Raw genomic sequence first — 15,944 nt, 5'->3', positions numbered from 1 at the left:
TGAAGCTAGACCAGCATCTTGGTCTAGAGATTATTCTCCAAATTTTCTTAAATTTCTCTCCCCATTGTATCTCACCAGTCTGAACTCAACTAAGTCATGTAGATGATTTTCTTCTTCTATTTAATTCAGCTGGAGTCATTTTATCTTCTCTCTCTCCTTTCACAAACATCTCCTCCAGAAGCCTAAATAGGCTAACTAGGATGAATAGAATATCAAATGATAAAACTAATTAAAGGACAGCATTTTAGGAATGACCAATGCCTGATGTTTGAAATGCTCTCTCTCTTTATCTCTGCCCCATAACTTCTCTGTCTTTCTTCAACACTCAGTTCAAACCTTCCCTTCTGCAAGAAGCTCTCCTAGTCCTATTCTCACCATCTTCATCCAAATATCTCCCTCACCATGCTAGTATCTTTCCTGAGATGAATTCCAATTTACCTTTTATAAAGCTTGAATGCATATAATTGTTTGTGGTACTGTGGTAAGTACTAGGGATACCAAAAAAAAAAAAAAAAGCCAAAGAAGAAAGTAGGGACCTTCAGGGAACTTACTTTTTAATTAATGAAAAAAAGACAAAACATAAAAAGGAAATGGAAAAGATGTGTTATGTTTATGTGGGGAGTGAAGGAGATTTTATTAGTGTGTCTAAAGGTAGGAGAATGGTGCTGAAGTTCAGAAAATCTGAAGCAGAGCAGGAAGGAGAATAAAAGTTGGCCAGCCCTGGACCTCTCCACAGAATAGAGACCCTGGGGAGTAACTGACCAGTTGGAGGAGACTGGCAAAGCAGAGAAATTTCCTGGGTGAGAAGGTCCCAGAGACAGATGGATGGATGGATGATTTAAATGTAACATAGCTTGTATATGGTAGCACTAGAACTGGAACTCAAGTCTCCTGATTGCAAATTCAGTGCTTTTTTCCCACCATACCCTGAGATTTAATATTAAAATGAGTATTACAGACAAATAGTAGAGGAGAGATCTTCAAGAATTTGCCATCTTATTTCCTATTTTCCTTTCCTACTTCCAATGGTATAGTGATGGAGGACTAGATTGGGGGCAGGAATCCCTGGGTTCAATTACCATTTTTGAAGTTTGTTGCCATAATATCTCTGAGCCATAGTTTCCTTATGTATAAAATAATGTTAATAATAACACCTACCTCTTGGAACTGTTGTGAGGATCAAGTGAGATTATTTATGTAGAACACTTTGCAGACCTTAAAGTGCCATATAAATATGTAATTATAAATTAATATGTAAAAAGTAGTAATGCATTTTTTCCCTTTTTGCATGATGACATCTTGCTACTTAAACAGATCTTGGGAATAAGAACAACTTCCAAGTACCAATGGCAGATTTAAAGAAGAGTAAAAATAAGAACAAAGTGAATTTAGTATCATTTTCTAACTGTGACATTGGAGTATAGGTGGTACCCAGAGACTAAATTATGGTAAAGAACTTTGCTTAGATTTAGTAAAAACAAAACAAATGGACTTTATAGGGGAAAAAAGTTTTCTTTGTCATCGGACAGGACAGTATTATAGTTACTCTTCCAGAGAAGGATCCAGCTTGATGGAGAGGGTCCCACAAGGCATCTGAGCAGCATCTAGAGTCTTCATAACCATCTAGGACCCAGGGGACCCTAACGCCTGGTGGCTCTGAATGGCATTTGAACCAGGTTGTCAGAAATGACAAATGATCCACTTATTTGTCATGACTTTCATTAGATGGGAAAATAGCAGAAGAAAGTATTAGCTTATCCTTATTTTAGGAATGTACAGGACATGGAAAATGACATCAGAGTTTGACCACAGACCTATGTATTGCAGCTTAAGAGGAGGGTTGGGTATGAGCATTATATGTGCACATATAATATTAACTGACTTTATGCCCTTCCTTCCATGTCTTAGCCACAAGCCTCTCCTCTTTTCTGCCTTTTGTCTGAGTGTTCAGGAGGAACATATTATAGAACAAAGGAATCATGGAACAATGCCATTTTGGGAAAATTGCTTCATTTTCCTGGCTCTCAGTTTCCTCAAATGTCAAATGAGGGTGGCTTAACTACATGATCCCTAAAGCCTTTTTCAATTCTAAGATTATATAATTTATTCAATAATTAAAATAGAAATCAATTAAATGTTTCCAAGAAAAAATATTGCACATAACAGAAATTCAAATATCATTTAAGCTGAGCTTCATTACTATATGCTCCAAAGATCTTTTGCTCATCAATGACCTCTGTCAGATATGACTCTAATGCTAGCACTCAAGTTTAATGTTGGGACAAAATGAACAGTTGACAAAAAGAGATTCACATATCAAGCATATGAAAGAAGGCTACAATGGCACCTGGCTTTTCTGGTTATAGCCCCACTGGTCTCAATATGGAAATACTTTTGATCCTCAGGAAAGAATATAGAGATGGATATGGTTACTCACATAGTCTTCAAAATTACACCAAATCCAAGAAGACCCAACTGCTCATGGCTTGGACTTTTTATACTTTTACATGACTGGGAAACTTTTTTGGGAAAGGCAAGGTCAATCAGATTCTAATTCTGTCTCCTTTTAGGAAAATATCATCCTTGTTTATTAGAAAAAGAGGAGGAGCCTAGATGTCTCCATGTTGTGGTTTGGAAGAAAAGAAGCTGCTTCAGGAAAATGATGGCAAATATTAGTCTTATCCTACCTTTCAATGATGCAAATTGTGACACATCTATACCTCTCTATCCTGTACAGCTCTTGTACATGTCTTCTAATAAGTTCATCATTGTGTTTTCACAAATGTAGCAGCCTTCTTTAATTGAGTTAATGCATGGAAGTCGTAAAGAGAAGTTATTAGGAAAAAAAGATTGTCACAATATAAAAATCTGAATAAAGATCAGCTAGATTTAGCATGCAAGTTTTTCCTTTTAAAAGATTTTCAAAAGCTTGACCAGAGAGTTATCCTAACAGGACACACTCAGGACTTATATGAATACAACCATAAAACACTCCATAGAAATAATGGAAAACTAACAATCAGAAAGGAATGGCTGAATAGATAAATGAATGAAAAAGTACAACTAGGTATTCACTGATTGTGGTTAGGTCATGCCAATGTAATAGAAGTGACAATATTATTGAAAATAATTTACAAATCCAGTACCATGCCAATTAGACTACCAGATTTATAGAATTAGAATATAGAAATAGAACAAAAAATATCAAAATTTGTCAGGAAATGGTTAAAAAATAGAAAAGCTAATCAATGAAACAGATTATTCAAAAACTTAATAACAACTACTGGGGATAAATATTCCATTTTTGACAAAAACTGGGAAAACTGAAGAGTAACTTGGCAAAAGTAACATTTAAAGCAACATTTTATATCACATATTGCCATGAGCCCCAAATGGGCATAGCCCCTAAATATAAAAGATTACATTACAAACACGGTCTATGAAAATTAGCAGACTAGAAGGGGGTACTTTTCATAACTATAGCTAGAGGGAGAATGTTTAACTAAGTAAGGAATAGAGGGGATCATAAAAGATAATTTTGATTACATAAACATGAAAAGCTTTTGCATGAACAAAATCAACACAACTAGAATAAGAAGAGAAACAGTTAATTGGAAAAATGTAGCAGATCTCTCTAATAAAGAGATAATATGCAAGATATATATCTGCAATTACTTATAAGATCAAAATCCATTTCTTAAAAGATAAATGGTTAAAGGATGTGAATAGTTAGTTTCCAAAAGAAAAAAGTCAAGCTATTAACAACTATATGAAAGAATACTCTAAATCTCTCATAAAAATTATTAATAAAATGTTTTTGAAGTTTTACTTCACAACTCTTAGATGATAAAAGAAAAAATGATAAATGGTAGAGGATCTAAATGAAAAAAGGCATCCTAATATGCCATTAACAGAACTATAACTTGGTTTAACTCTTTTGGAAAACCATTAGAAATTTAAAAAAAAAAAATCTCCAAACCATTGACCCTGTGATACTAAGCATTTGACCCTAAGGTAATTAAAAACAAAGAAAAAGGTTTCATATATACAAAAATATTTATAGCAGTACTATTTGTAGTAGCAAAAATCAGAAGTAAAATAGATATCCATTGACTGAGTTATGGCTTAACTTGTGATAAATGAATGTAATTGAAGATAATTGTGCTGAAAGAAACAAAAGACATGAAAAATTCAGAGAAACTTAGGAACGAACACTTTTTCAAACTGATGCAGGGTAAATTAAGCAAGGGAAATCAGAAGGACCATTTACAAGACAATCTTTATAATATAGATTAAAATATCATAGAAAGATCTCAAAACTCTCATCAATGTAGTGATCAGCTATAACTCCTGATGAAGTATCCTTCTAACTCCTAACCAAAAAACTAATAGGTTATATAGGTACAGAATGAAGCACATATTTTTGCTCACGCATTGATCTATTTTACTTAAATACTTGTGTATTAAGATACTTCTAATGTGTGGGGAAGAAATAGAGAAGAGTTGCTGGAAAGTGACAGTAAAGGAAAAAATAGCACCCAGGAAACATTTTGAAATTAAGAAATAAAAGGAAAGGGAAGGGAAGGGAGAAAAAAGCTCTCTATAGCTGATACTCTTTAATATAATTCTAGCCTAGATTAAATTATTAGAAATTAGCAACTGTTGTAATTTGAGAACAAAGCTTGTTTTGTTATGTAAGATCATGCTGTTTGCTTTATTTATTTTGTAATTATAGCATTGAATTATGAGATCAAGTAACAAGGAAGTTCTTTCATAATGACAAACATCAAAAATAAAGCCAGTTTTCTTTTCTACCTGACAGAACTCAATGGATATGACATTTTCTTGTTTTACAAGTTATCATGAAAGTATCTTTTTCTTTTTTTGAGCCTCTCTCTCTCTCTGAATTGCCACTCTTCCTACAATGATCCACATTGAAAAAGAAAAAAATGAGATAAAGATGCAGTTGTATGACTTTTCCTAAAAAATAAATATAGCTCAGAAAGTGGAATTTCTAGAGGATATCAGGCCACAATTAATACTCTCCAAAATTGAGCAAAAGAACATCAATAATTATTGACTTATATACCTACTTTCTCATTTACATTTAAATATGAGAGTTATCTTTGATAATTTTTGTCTCTTTGATAATGTCTTTGATTGAGGAATTAGAAATAGATAGGTAGGCTTTTCAAATCATATTTTGTAGTTTAAATCACACAATTAACCAAAAAGTGTGGAGAATACAAATTTCCATTGTGCTTCTTTTTTTCTTAGCTCTGAAAAAGTCTATGATTTGGTAGAATGAAATGTTGGTTTATAGATTGTCTTTTAGCAAGGTTAAATTTCATTCATATGTCAAATTTATATAAGATCCCTCATAAAGCAAACAACAAATATAATCTTATTTAATGACTCTTCATCTTTAATATCAAGTGAGACATAAAGAAGTAAGATGTTGTTATTCATCCTTTGTTTTCAAAGAGCTCCAACAATATCACAAGATAATGTCTTGACTTGCTAGTAAATTGGATTTAAATGAGGCAGAGTTACACAAAATCATCAGCCTTAGTTTCAGTTATAGAAGCCCAGTGGCAAGACAAAAGAGCTAGATGTATGTTTGTGAAAAGTGTTCACTGATGTCATGGAGGACATCACAGTATCCAAGTTGAGGAGGTTTACCCTATAGATGGTAAAGACCTCCAGATGTTCTCATTTGTGGATATGATTTGAAAATTGCATGAAGTCCTCCCACTTGTGATTCATAATCACTTTAATAGTGATCATAATCACTCTAATTCTTTTTCTGCCCCAAGTAGGAGGAACAAAATATGTGAAAAATGACTGTTGTCTAGGCTATCATAAGCAATTAAATAAACAACCTGTCGATTTTGCCAATCAGTAGATAACATCTTAAGAAACTATGTACAGTGAGTTGGGTCTAGGTTTAAGCAGTAGAGGGTAGGCCAGATTGTCTTTCAGAAATTGCAAGGTTCTCTTATTTACTCCCAAGCTTCTCTCAGAACAGAGACTCATTTTACAAATATCAATTTTTTTTTAATATTGTAAGGTTGTGGATCATGGGACCTGGTAGTCACTGAAGAACTGAAATTGAGGATTAATCAAAAGGAAAAGGACATAGCATAACATAACATAACATAAACAATCAACCAGCCATTCAATAAAAATTTATTCTTCACCTACTTTGTACCAGGCACTGTGCTAAGTGCTGAGTGATACAAAGAGGTAAAACACAGTCCCTGCTCACAAGAAGCTTATAGTGTAATGGGAGAGACAGTATGCAAACAAATATAAAGCAACTATATACAGGATAAATAGGAAACAACAGAGGGGAAGCACTGGAGATGAGGGGTGGTACAAGACATCCTGTAGGGAATAGGATTTTAGTTGGGACTTAAAGAAAGCCAAAGAGAACAGTAATCCTAGTGGGGGAGGTAGCAATTCCAGGAATGGAGGACAGGCAGAAAATATCCCAAAGTCAAGAACTGGACTATCTTGCTCATGGAATAACAAAGAAGCCAATGTCACTGGATAAAAGAAGGTTTTGTACATTAAAAATAATCAAATATAAAGAAATTTTTTTAATATGACTCTCTGGGAGGGGTTTGGGAGCAATACCTGGTATACAGGTAAATATTTAACAAATGACTCTTGTTTTAAAGGATACATACTACACATCTTCAAATTTATCTGCATTATTAACATTTTCTCCAACACTTTATTAAACCTAAACAATTAGCAAACCACTAAATCAAGTCCTGATCTGTAGTGTCTGGCAATTTCAAATGCACAAATTAAAATTTAACAATCAAATGTTAAGAACCAGTATAGTCTGGCTACAATATAACCTTGGATTTGGGGGTAAATAAAGTTATTTAAAACAAAATATATTGAGGCAGCTAGGTGATTCAGTGGATAGGGCACCAGCTTTGAAATCAGGAGGACCTGAGTTCAAATCTAGCCTCAGACACTTAACACTTCCTGGCTGTGTGACCCTGGGCAAGTCACTTAACCCCAATCGCCTCAGCAAATATACATATATATATATATATATATATATATATATATATATATATATATGTATATATATATACACACACACACACACACACATATATATATATGTATCAACTAAAACTTTTTTTCAAAAAGAATCATGGAGAATTGGTGTCAAGAAAGTCAGTAAGGAAAAGAAGATGGGCCAGTTATGGGATAAGAGGTAGAGATATTTATGTGTCCTACCAGTCACTGGATTCTCATCAAGTCAAGAGAAAGGGGAGAAATCAGTCAATAAACATATATTAAGCACCTACTATGTATTAATCATTGTGCTAAGTGTTAGGAGTACTTAAAGAGGCAAAAGACAGTTCTTGCTTTCAAGGAGCTTACTTCTTGGCTTCTCGTGTACTGGATGCATCCTGTGCTGAACTTAGGGAAGAAGAGGGATGAAAATAATACATGATGGGCAAGCATGTATAGCTTGCAATGTTCCTTATTGGAGGGAACACCCAAATCACTAATATCCATCTTTGGACTATTTGAATTAGATGCCACTATTCTCTTCTTCCTCTTAACCCTGGCAAATGACTGATTTTCCTTTGGAGCTAGAATGATAAAATTAACCCATAGGCCCAACTGCTTTCCACTTTCCCATTACCCCTAGAAATAATTCAGACTTTAAGGTGGCAGAATAAACACAATCAGAATGGGAAAAAAGATAAGGAATTACCTTCTCCCCATATTTTGCCATAGTGGTGAGACAGTTATCAGAAGATTATAGATTTCGAGGTGGAAAAAAATCATTTTAAAATTAAGGAAAATGAGGTTCCGAGAAAGGAAGTTACAAAGAATAGATAATTGGATCATGGAGCTAGAACTGGAGGCCAGGTAGTCCAGTCCCTCATTTTACAGATGAGGAAACTAAGGACTACAGAAGTGGATGAATATGTCTTACAGTTGTACATACCAAGGTCAGGATCTGGACTCGGATCCTTTGACTGCAAATCTAACATTCTTTCCACTGAACCATGCTAGGAGGTAACTAGGTGGTAGAGTAGAGAAGAGTGGTGAATTTGAACTGAGTTCAAATCTAGATTCAGACACTTTACTAATTGTGTGATTCTGGATAAGTCATTTACCTCTCTCAGCCTCAGTTTTCTCATTTGCAAAATGAGTTATTAATAGCATTTATTTCCCAGGGTTGCTGTGAAGATCAAATGAGATGACATATATACAACTCTTTTCAAACCTTAAAGAGCTATAAAAATACGCGCTATTATTATTCCCATGATATGATGACTTCTTGTTGCCATGGCTCCCAGAACCATCTTCTTTGAAACTGAGGGTAAAATTACTTATTTGAAACCTGGCTTTTATAGACTAGCACTATTCCATCATTAGTCCAAACCATTTGTGCAAGAGAATATAATCATTCACACCTATTTAAATCATCAGCAGAATCATCTCTGCTCTCTTCTATTTCAGATGTTCTAAGGATCCTTGTTAGAACTCCTCCCTAACATTCATGCCCAAAACTTTTTTTAAGCTCTCTTTTGTTTGTATGGTCTTCCTCCATTAGAATATAAGTGTCCTGAGGGCAGGAACTGTCATTTTATTTGTATTTATGTCCAAAGGCAGAGTGCCTGGCATGCAGTAAGAGATTAATAAATGCTTGTTGCTTTAGCTTTGCCTTGCCTGTTCCCTTGATTCTTTCATTGGGCACCTAGAACTCCCAAAGCAAAAGGGAATAAAATTTTCTGAGAGTATTTTGCTCTGTAGGACTAGGATTAATTTAGCAAGAAAAAGATTCTCTTTTAAAAGAGAAGTTCTTACTTCCAACTTCTAAAGTCCAGAAAGTCTTTGGAAGAAATGAAAGGCAATAAAACTTCAAGGAATTTGTCTCAAATCATTAAGTAGATTTGTTGAGGAAGAAGTCTTGTCCCGCAGATCTAACCACCAGAGGGTGCTTCAGACACATCTCCCCACCCCTTAATACTTCCCCACCGGCAATCCCTTCTTCTTGATCAGCTTGCTGGAAAGATGCCCCAAATATCTAAATAAACTAACAAGATTTATCTCAGAGGAACAGCAGAAGGAACCATCACTGCTACCAACCTCTCCATTGAATACAAGACCCTGAAAGGGAAAATATTGAAACAGATTGGCAGGGGAGGAAAAGTTCCTGGGGAACCTAGAAAATAATGTGTGTTCAGTTAAATAATTTCTTGGGGAGTGAAAGCCTATACAAAATAGCTCTGAGAGCAGTACAGGCTCTTTCCCCAGCATCTTTCCCACTTTAACCCTCTCAGCTAAGGGAATTCCAAGCCATTTAATAAGAGTTTGGTTCTTTCTTTCGCTGAGGTTTTCTCCCAGTATTTGCTGAGTTGAGTTCTTAGAGACTCCCCATCATTAACTTCTTCAATACCAAGAGCACAGAGAGGAAAAAATAAACAGTTACCAAAAATGGAAAATCCCATTCCCAGACAAGGAGAGGCTCAAATGACAAAAAAAATCTCTTGGCTTTGACTTCCCACCAAAATGGCAAATTAACTCCTGTACCTAGTTTCACTCAACTTTGTAAGAAACTTTTCTGAAGGTGGAAGAATGACTCATTTCATTAACAACTACCTACTTAATTAATTACAGATCTTTGTATACCTTAGTCACTCTTCCACTCAATGATCCAGTGACTGTCTCTACTTATAATTAGATTGAATATTTGGAGGGGAGTCAACACACACACACACACACACACACACACACACACACACACTTTTTAAACTTTCTCTTAGATACTGAGCTAATAGAAGATAAGGTCTTTAAGAATATCCTGTCTTTTTTTTTTTTCATATATTATTCATGGTAGTGAAATGAAAAAAGACTTGAATTTTATTCAGATTCAAAAAACCTGATTTTGAATCCTGATTCTTCCTCTTGTGGCTTTGTACCTATGTGACTTTGGACCACCATTCTTTTCTGGGACTCAGTTTCTCCCTCTGTAAACTAAGGTTACCAGATAATTACTAAGTTCTTTTTAGGTCTAAACCTTTGATTCTAGGACTTCAGTTCTTTTCCAGATTTGTTGATGGCATTTTTCTGCTCCCAGTCATCCCAGGTTTAAAACTTTGTACTTGTCTTTGGTTTTTCCCTCTCCCTCATCCCCCATATCCAGTTATCAAATCCTGTCATCTTTTCTCCTACAATGATCTTTCCTATCAGTCTAGTAGTCTCCACTTGTACTTTCAATATCCTACTTCACAGTTTTACAAAAGTACCCAAATTGCTTTCCATGGTCTTTCAAAAAGCATTGACTGTGGTTCACCCAACCACATAGTCTGTAATTATCAGGGGGACTTAAACTCATCAAAGGAAGCCAGATTTCCCTTTATTAAATCCTCATCTATCTTTGGTATCCATTTCCTAATAATTATCTTTGTTCTGTTTTTTCCAGCCCAAAGATCATTCTTCTTGGCAGAGAAAACAGAAGCAAAATAAACTAAGAAGTCATCTTGTTCTCATTGTCCCACTCATTTTAAGTAACAGTAGTTCTATGAATGGCCTTTTTTTTTTTTTAATTAATCTGAATAGGCATTTGAGTTTACTATATATTTCCATCAGTCTCTTCAGACAGTTTCCTCTTTTCGTCTTCAATGGAATTGTTCCTCTTTGTGGCATAATCATTTCATTCTTGAGAGCCTCCCACTCATTCTGGGCTGATTTCTGTAGAAATTTTTTGCCATGGAATTGTACCTTGTATCCTTTTGATAACAGCTATCAAAAAATCTAATATGCATGTTGGACTATGCCCATCTTTATTCTCTTTCTCTATTATAAATTCTAATATAGAGCAGTCATTCTCCCACTAAATTTTAATCATTTTCATTCTAGCAACTTCTTCCTTATTGGTGAGAATCAGAGCCAGAATAAAATTCCTCCTTTTTATTTCTTCCACCTTCCACCTCAAATACATCTCTTCATATCCCAACAGCAAGAACAAATGTTCTAAGGAGCATGAAGGAGGGTTTCGCAAACTATGACCCACATTCTATTTTTGTCCTGCCTCAGCTAAGGATTTGTATTTTAAAATGAAGTTTTAATTTAAAATTTAATTTAATTTATTTCAAGTATTTATTTTATAGTGTTCAAACCATGATGAGTTCACTGCCTGAAAGTCCCTGGCGGTAGTTTACCAACTTCCACTTCAAAGAATTAGCCTTTTTTAGCTAGTCCCTCCATTACAGAAGGATGACCACAAAGGTAAATAAGAAATGATTAGCTGCTCTGCTTTTGTCAGAGAGAAAAGTTCCAGCAGACATCTGGATAATTGAAACTCTCCATCACTATTACATCATGCATCTGTGCCAGACTTTTCATCTATTTCCTGGTCTCATCTTTCTCTTCTTCCTGTCCAAGTGTTTTATAATTTGTATATGGAAAGCTCATTTCTGTTTAATCTTCTGTTGATATTCACCTATCTGCTCTTTACCAAACTTCCCTCCTCCTTCCAGTATCTTCTCATATAAGTGGATCTTCTAACATACAGTGCTACTCTGTCCCTCTTTCATCTGTATTGTTTCTTTAGGTATATTCTACTAGGGCCCTATCGAAATCATGATTTTTCAATGATATGTATGGGGTCCCAATTGGTGAAAGCTATACTATTGGAGTGAAAGTCATTCCAAAGTAGAAAGAGCTAGTTAAAGGATGCTGTGCTTAGCAATTAACTTTGTGTGTATCTGGGAACTTACTCAAACTGGCCAGCACATAGCCTTATATGTGTGTATGTGTATTATATATGGGTGTGTATATATATATGCATTATAAACACATATATAATATAAATATACCTTTATATATTTAAGGGTCCCTATTGGTTTGAAAGTCATAAAAAGGATATAGTACCTAAGTACAAGCTATAGCAAGACATAACAAGGTCATAATAACCAGAATACAACCTTGATTTTGTCCACCACATAACCTTGAGTGTCTAGACACTCAAAAGTGTTGCCATGATGCTGGAGCCCTCAGAACCACTTCCAAAATTAGAACTGCTTGCTAAGCATGATACAAATCCCTAATGACATAGGTTATGATACTTTGCAGTTCTTCCTCCCTTTTGATTTGTATAATTAGGAATTGGGGGGAGGGTCTTCTTTTTTTGGTTTAGAAATACATTTGTCTTCTTTCCATTTCCCTTTTGGGCTCCCACTGTCTTTAGGGAAGTTGGGCTAGGTTATTCAAAAAAGGGAGACATTTCAGAGTGAGGGAACTAAGGAGAACAGCTTTAGGGTTATTCCTTGTGGTAACATCTCGCTATAAAAAAAGTTATTGGCTTAATTCTAGCAAAAGAGCTTTAAAAATAAAAGTTATTATAAATATGAAAATCATAAAAATTTCACAAATTTTAAATCTATTAATTTTTTTAAAAGTTAGAAGAACCTTTGTGATTCTTTTTTTAAATTATTTTTATTTTCCTCAGTTACATGTAAAACAACATTTTTATTATACCTGTATATTCATTTCTTACATATTTTCATATGATTAAGTTGGGACAGAAAAATCAGAACAAAAGGGAAAGACTATGAGAGGGAAAAAAAAAAGAAAAAAAAAGTCAACATAGCATGTGTTGTTTAACATAGAGTCTCCATAGTTCCCTCTCTGGTTGCAAATAACATCTTCCATTCAAAGTTTATTGGCATTGCGTTGGATCACTGAACTGCTGAGAAGAATGAAGTCTGTCATAGTTGATTATTGCACAATTTTGCTGTTGCTATGTACAATGTGTTCTTGGTTTTGCCTGTTTTATTCAGCATCAGTTCACATAAATCTTTCCAGGTCTTTCTAAAATCATCCTGTTCATTATTTTTTATAGAACAATAATATTCCATTATTTCCATATGCCATAATTTATGCAGCCATTTCCAAACTGATGAGCATCTACTCATTTTCCAATTCTTTGCTGCCACAAAAAGAGCTGCTACAAATATTTTTGCACATGTGGGTCCTTTTCCCTCATTTATGATTTCTTTGAGATAGTGGTACCCCTGGATCAAAGGATATGCATAGTTTTATAGCCCTTTGGGCATAGTTCCAAATTGCTGCATCAGTTCACAACTCCATCAACAATGCATTAGAGTCCCACTTTTCCCACATTCCCTCCAACATTTATCATTATCTTTTCCTATCATTTTTATCAACTGATAGGTGTAAGGTGAAACTTCAGAGTTATTTTAATTTGCATTTCTCTAATCAATAATGATTTAGAACATTTTTTCATATGACTATAGATGGCTGTAATTTTTTCACTTGAAAATTGCCTGTTCATATCCTTTCACCATTTATCAATAGGGGAAATCTTTAGGATTCTTTTACCTTTAGTTCTCTCTGGTGCCATATTTATAATGTTCCATTGTTTCTAAGACCAAAACTTGGCTCCTAATCAAGCTGATGCCCTTATCCCCTTCCCCAGCTATTCTGTTCCTCCAAATCCTTCTGACACTCATCATTCAGAAATTTCAAGTGCTTCTTTAATAGAATGCTTTAGTCACACATGCACACACATTCACGTACATATACACCCATTAATGTATGTATATATTTTTATGTGCCTAAACATATGTGTATATGTATATACATAGATACACACCTATATACATACACACACACACACATATATATATATATATATATATATATATATATATATATATATGGCAATTCCTCTGAGTCAGGTGGCAATTCAGGAGTAATCAGTCCCAAATGATACCAGAGCAGATTTTAATGGAAAAAGAAAGTGAAAGATAGAGGGCACTAGATGCTTAATGAAGAAAAGACCCAGGGGGAGACCAGGGGTTGTTGTTTTCTGTCATTTTACAGAAGAGAAAACTGAGGCAAACAGGGTTAAATGTGGCCCGATGTCATACAGCTTCTAAGTGTCTGAGTCCGGATTTAAACTCCAGAACAGGAATCTTTCTGACTTGGGGCTGGGCAGACTGTACACTTTGCTATCTAGCTGCCCAGACCAGGGCCACCAGTTTCTACACACTTCCTGCTGTTTCACAGTTTGCCCAGGATCAGCCATTGCTTCCTTTCTCTCTTTCTCCCTCCCCCAGGGTATGAGATCATTGTTGATAATTGTTTTGAAGTTTTTCAAAGCCTGTAGGCTAGAAATCTTGGAAGCATGACTCCGGTGATTGCTGTGTCATGGCACCTGTCATCAGGGAACCTAATTCCCACTCAGTGTGCTGCTTTGGGGAAATAACATTTCTCACTTTGAGCAAATTTATATTTCTTGACTCCTGGGGTGGGCTACAGGACTCTAGCCTCCAATTCTGGCTCTGGAGCCTCACAAGTACTGGTGGCAGCAATGAGGATGCTTTTTTTTCTCCCTCCCTCCTTTCCTCCTTTGATTCCTTCGTTCCTTCTTTCCTTCCTTCCTTCCTTTGTTCCTTCATTCCTTTATTTCTTCCTTCCTTCTTTCTTTCCCTCTTCTCTCACTCTTTCCATCCCTTCATCCCTCCACTCCTTCCTCTTTTTTCTCCCTCCCTCCTTTCTATCTCTCCTTCCTTCTCTCCCTCCCTTCCTTCCATGCTTCCTTCCCTTATTCCCTCCCTTGCTTGATTCCCTCTTTCCTTCCTCCTTCTTTCCTTCTTTCTTTCTTTTTTCTCTTCTCCCTTTCTTCCTCCCTCCATCTCTCCATTCCTCCCTCCCTCCTCTTTTCTCCCTCTCTCTTTTCTATCGCTCCTTTCCTGTCTCCCTCCCTCCCTCAATTCCTTCTTTCCTTCCTTCCATCTCTCTTTCCCTCCATCCTTCCATTCTTTCCTCCTTCCTTCCCTCCTTTTCATCCTTCTCTCCCTCTTTCTCTTTTATCCCTCCTTCCTCCTTTCATCCTTCCTCCCTTTTCTTCCCTTCTTTCTTCTCTCTCTCCCCATTCTCCCTCCCTTCCTCCCTTATTCCTTTACTCTCTTCCTTCCTTCCTTTTTTCCTTCTTTCCTTCCTTCCTTCCTTCCTTTTTCTTCTTCTTCAGTTCCTCTCCTCTTTTTTCCCCCTTTTTCATTCAACAAGTCTACTATGTGCTAGGCGTTGTGTTTTTATCCTAAGATAAAAATGAAGGAATCTTCATCCTAGTGGATTTTACATTCTGTTGAGACAATTCCTGACCATACAACCATCATAATTCCTTTGTTGTTTGTTTAGTCACTCAATTGTGTCCCACCTTTCACAACCCCACAAAGCACAGCCTGCCAGAGCTTTTTGTTCTCCACTGTCTCCCAAAGTGTATGCTTGATGCCTTCCAATCTGAGGAATCATTTTCTAATGTCATTTCTTTTAGCATTTTAATACTATCCATGGGTATTCCACTGGAATAGTTTGCCATTTTCTTTTTCAAATGATCACCTTTTATCAGAACTTTCCATTGTGATATGTACTACTTAGGTAACCTTGCATGGCATAGCTCATCATTTCATTGAGTTATACAAGCCTTTCTTTCACAACAGAGTAGCAATCCTTAACACATTGATTTGTGGCTCCTTCTCCCGTGGAATTAATTTAAAAGTTAAATATAGCACCAGATTGAGACAATCTTGGGAGTGGTTTCTCCATTCTAATGGGCAATCTAGGAAATGGGTAACTTTTTCCTATGGAGACACAGCAAAGGGAAGTAGACTTGGGTGACAAAGTGAGAAAGTGAAGTTGGATGTGAGGAAGAGTTTCAAGTTGCCAAAAAATTATAGACTAGAAAGGGATCTGCCAAACATTCCACTAATCTTAATTTAAGGGAGTGGACTCAGGGAATATTCAATATCTAGAACACTGCCTTGCCTTCATGTATATAGACATTTTATAAATGTTTTGATCCAATTCAATAAACTTTGATTTCATATCTACTCTGTACAATGCATTCATCTTGGTACTAGATTTAT

The sequence above is a fragment of the Sarcophilus harrisii genome, chromosome 4 (assembly GCF_902635505.1).
Source record: "Sarcophilus harrisii chromosome 4, mSarHar1.11, whole genome shotgun sequence".
Lineage (NCBI taxonomy): Eukaryota > Metazoa > Chordata > Mammalia > Dasyuromorphia > Dasyuridae > Sarcophilus > Sarcophilus harrisii.
Note: the sequence above shows the minus strand (reverse complement) of the source record.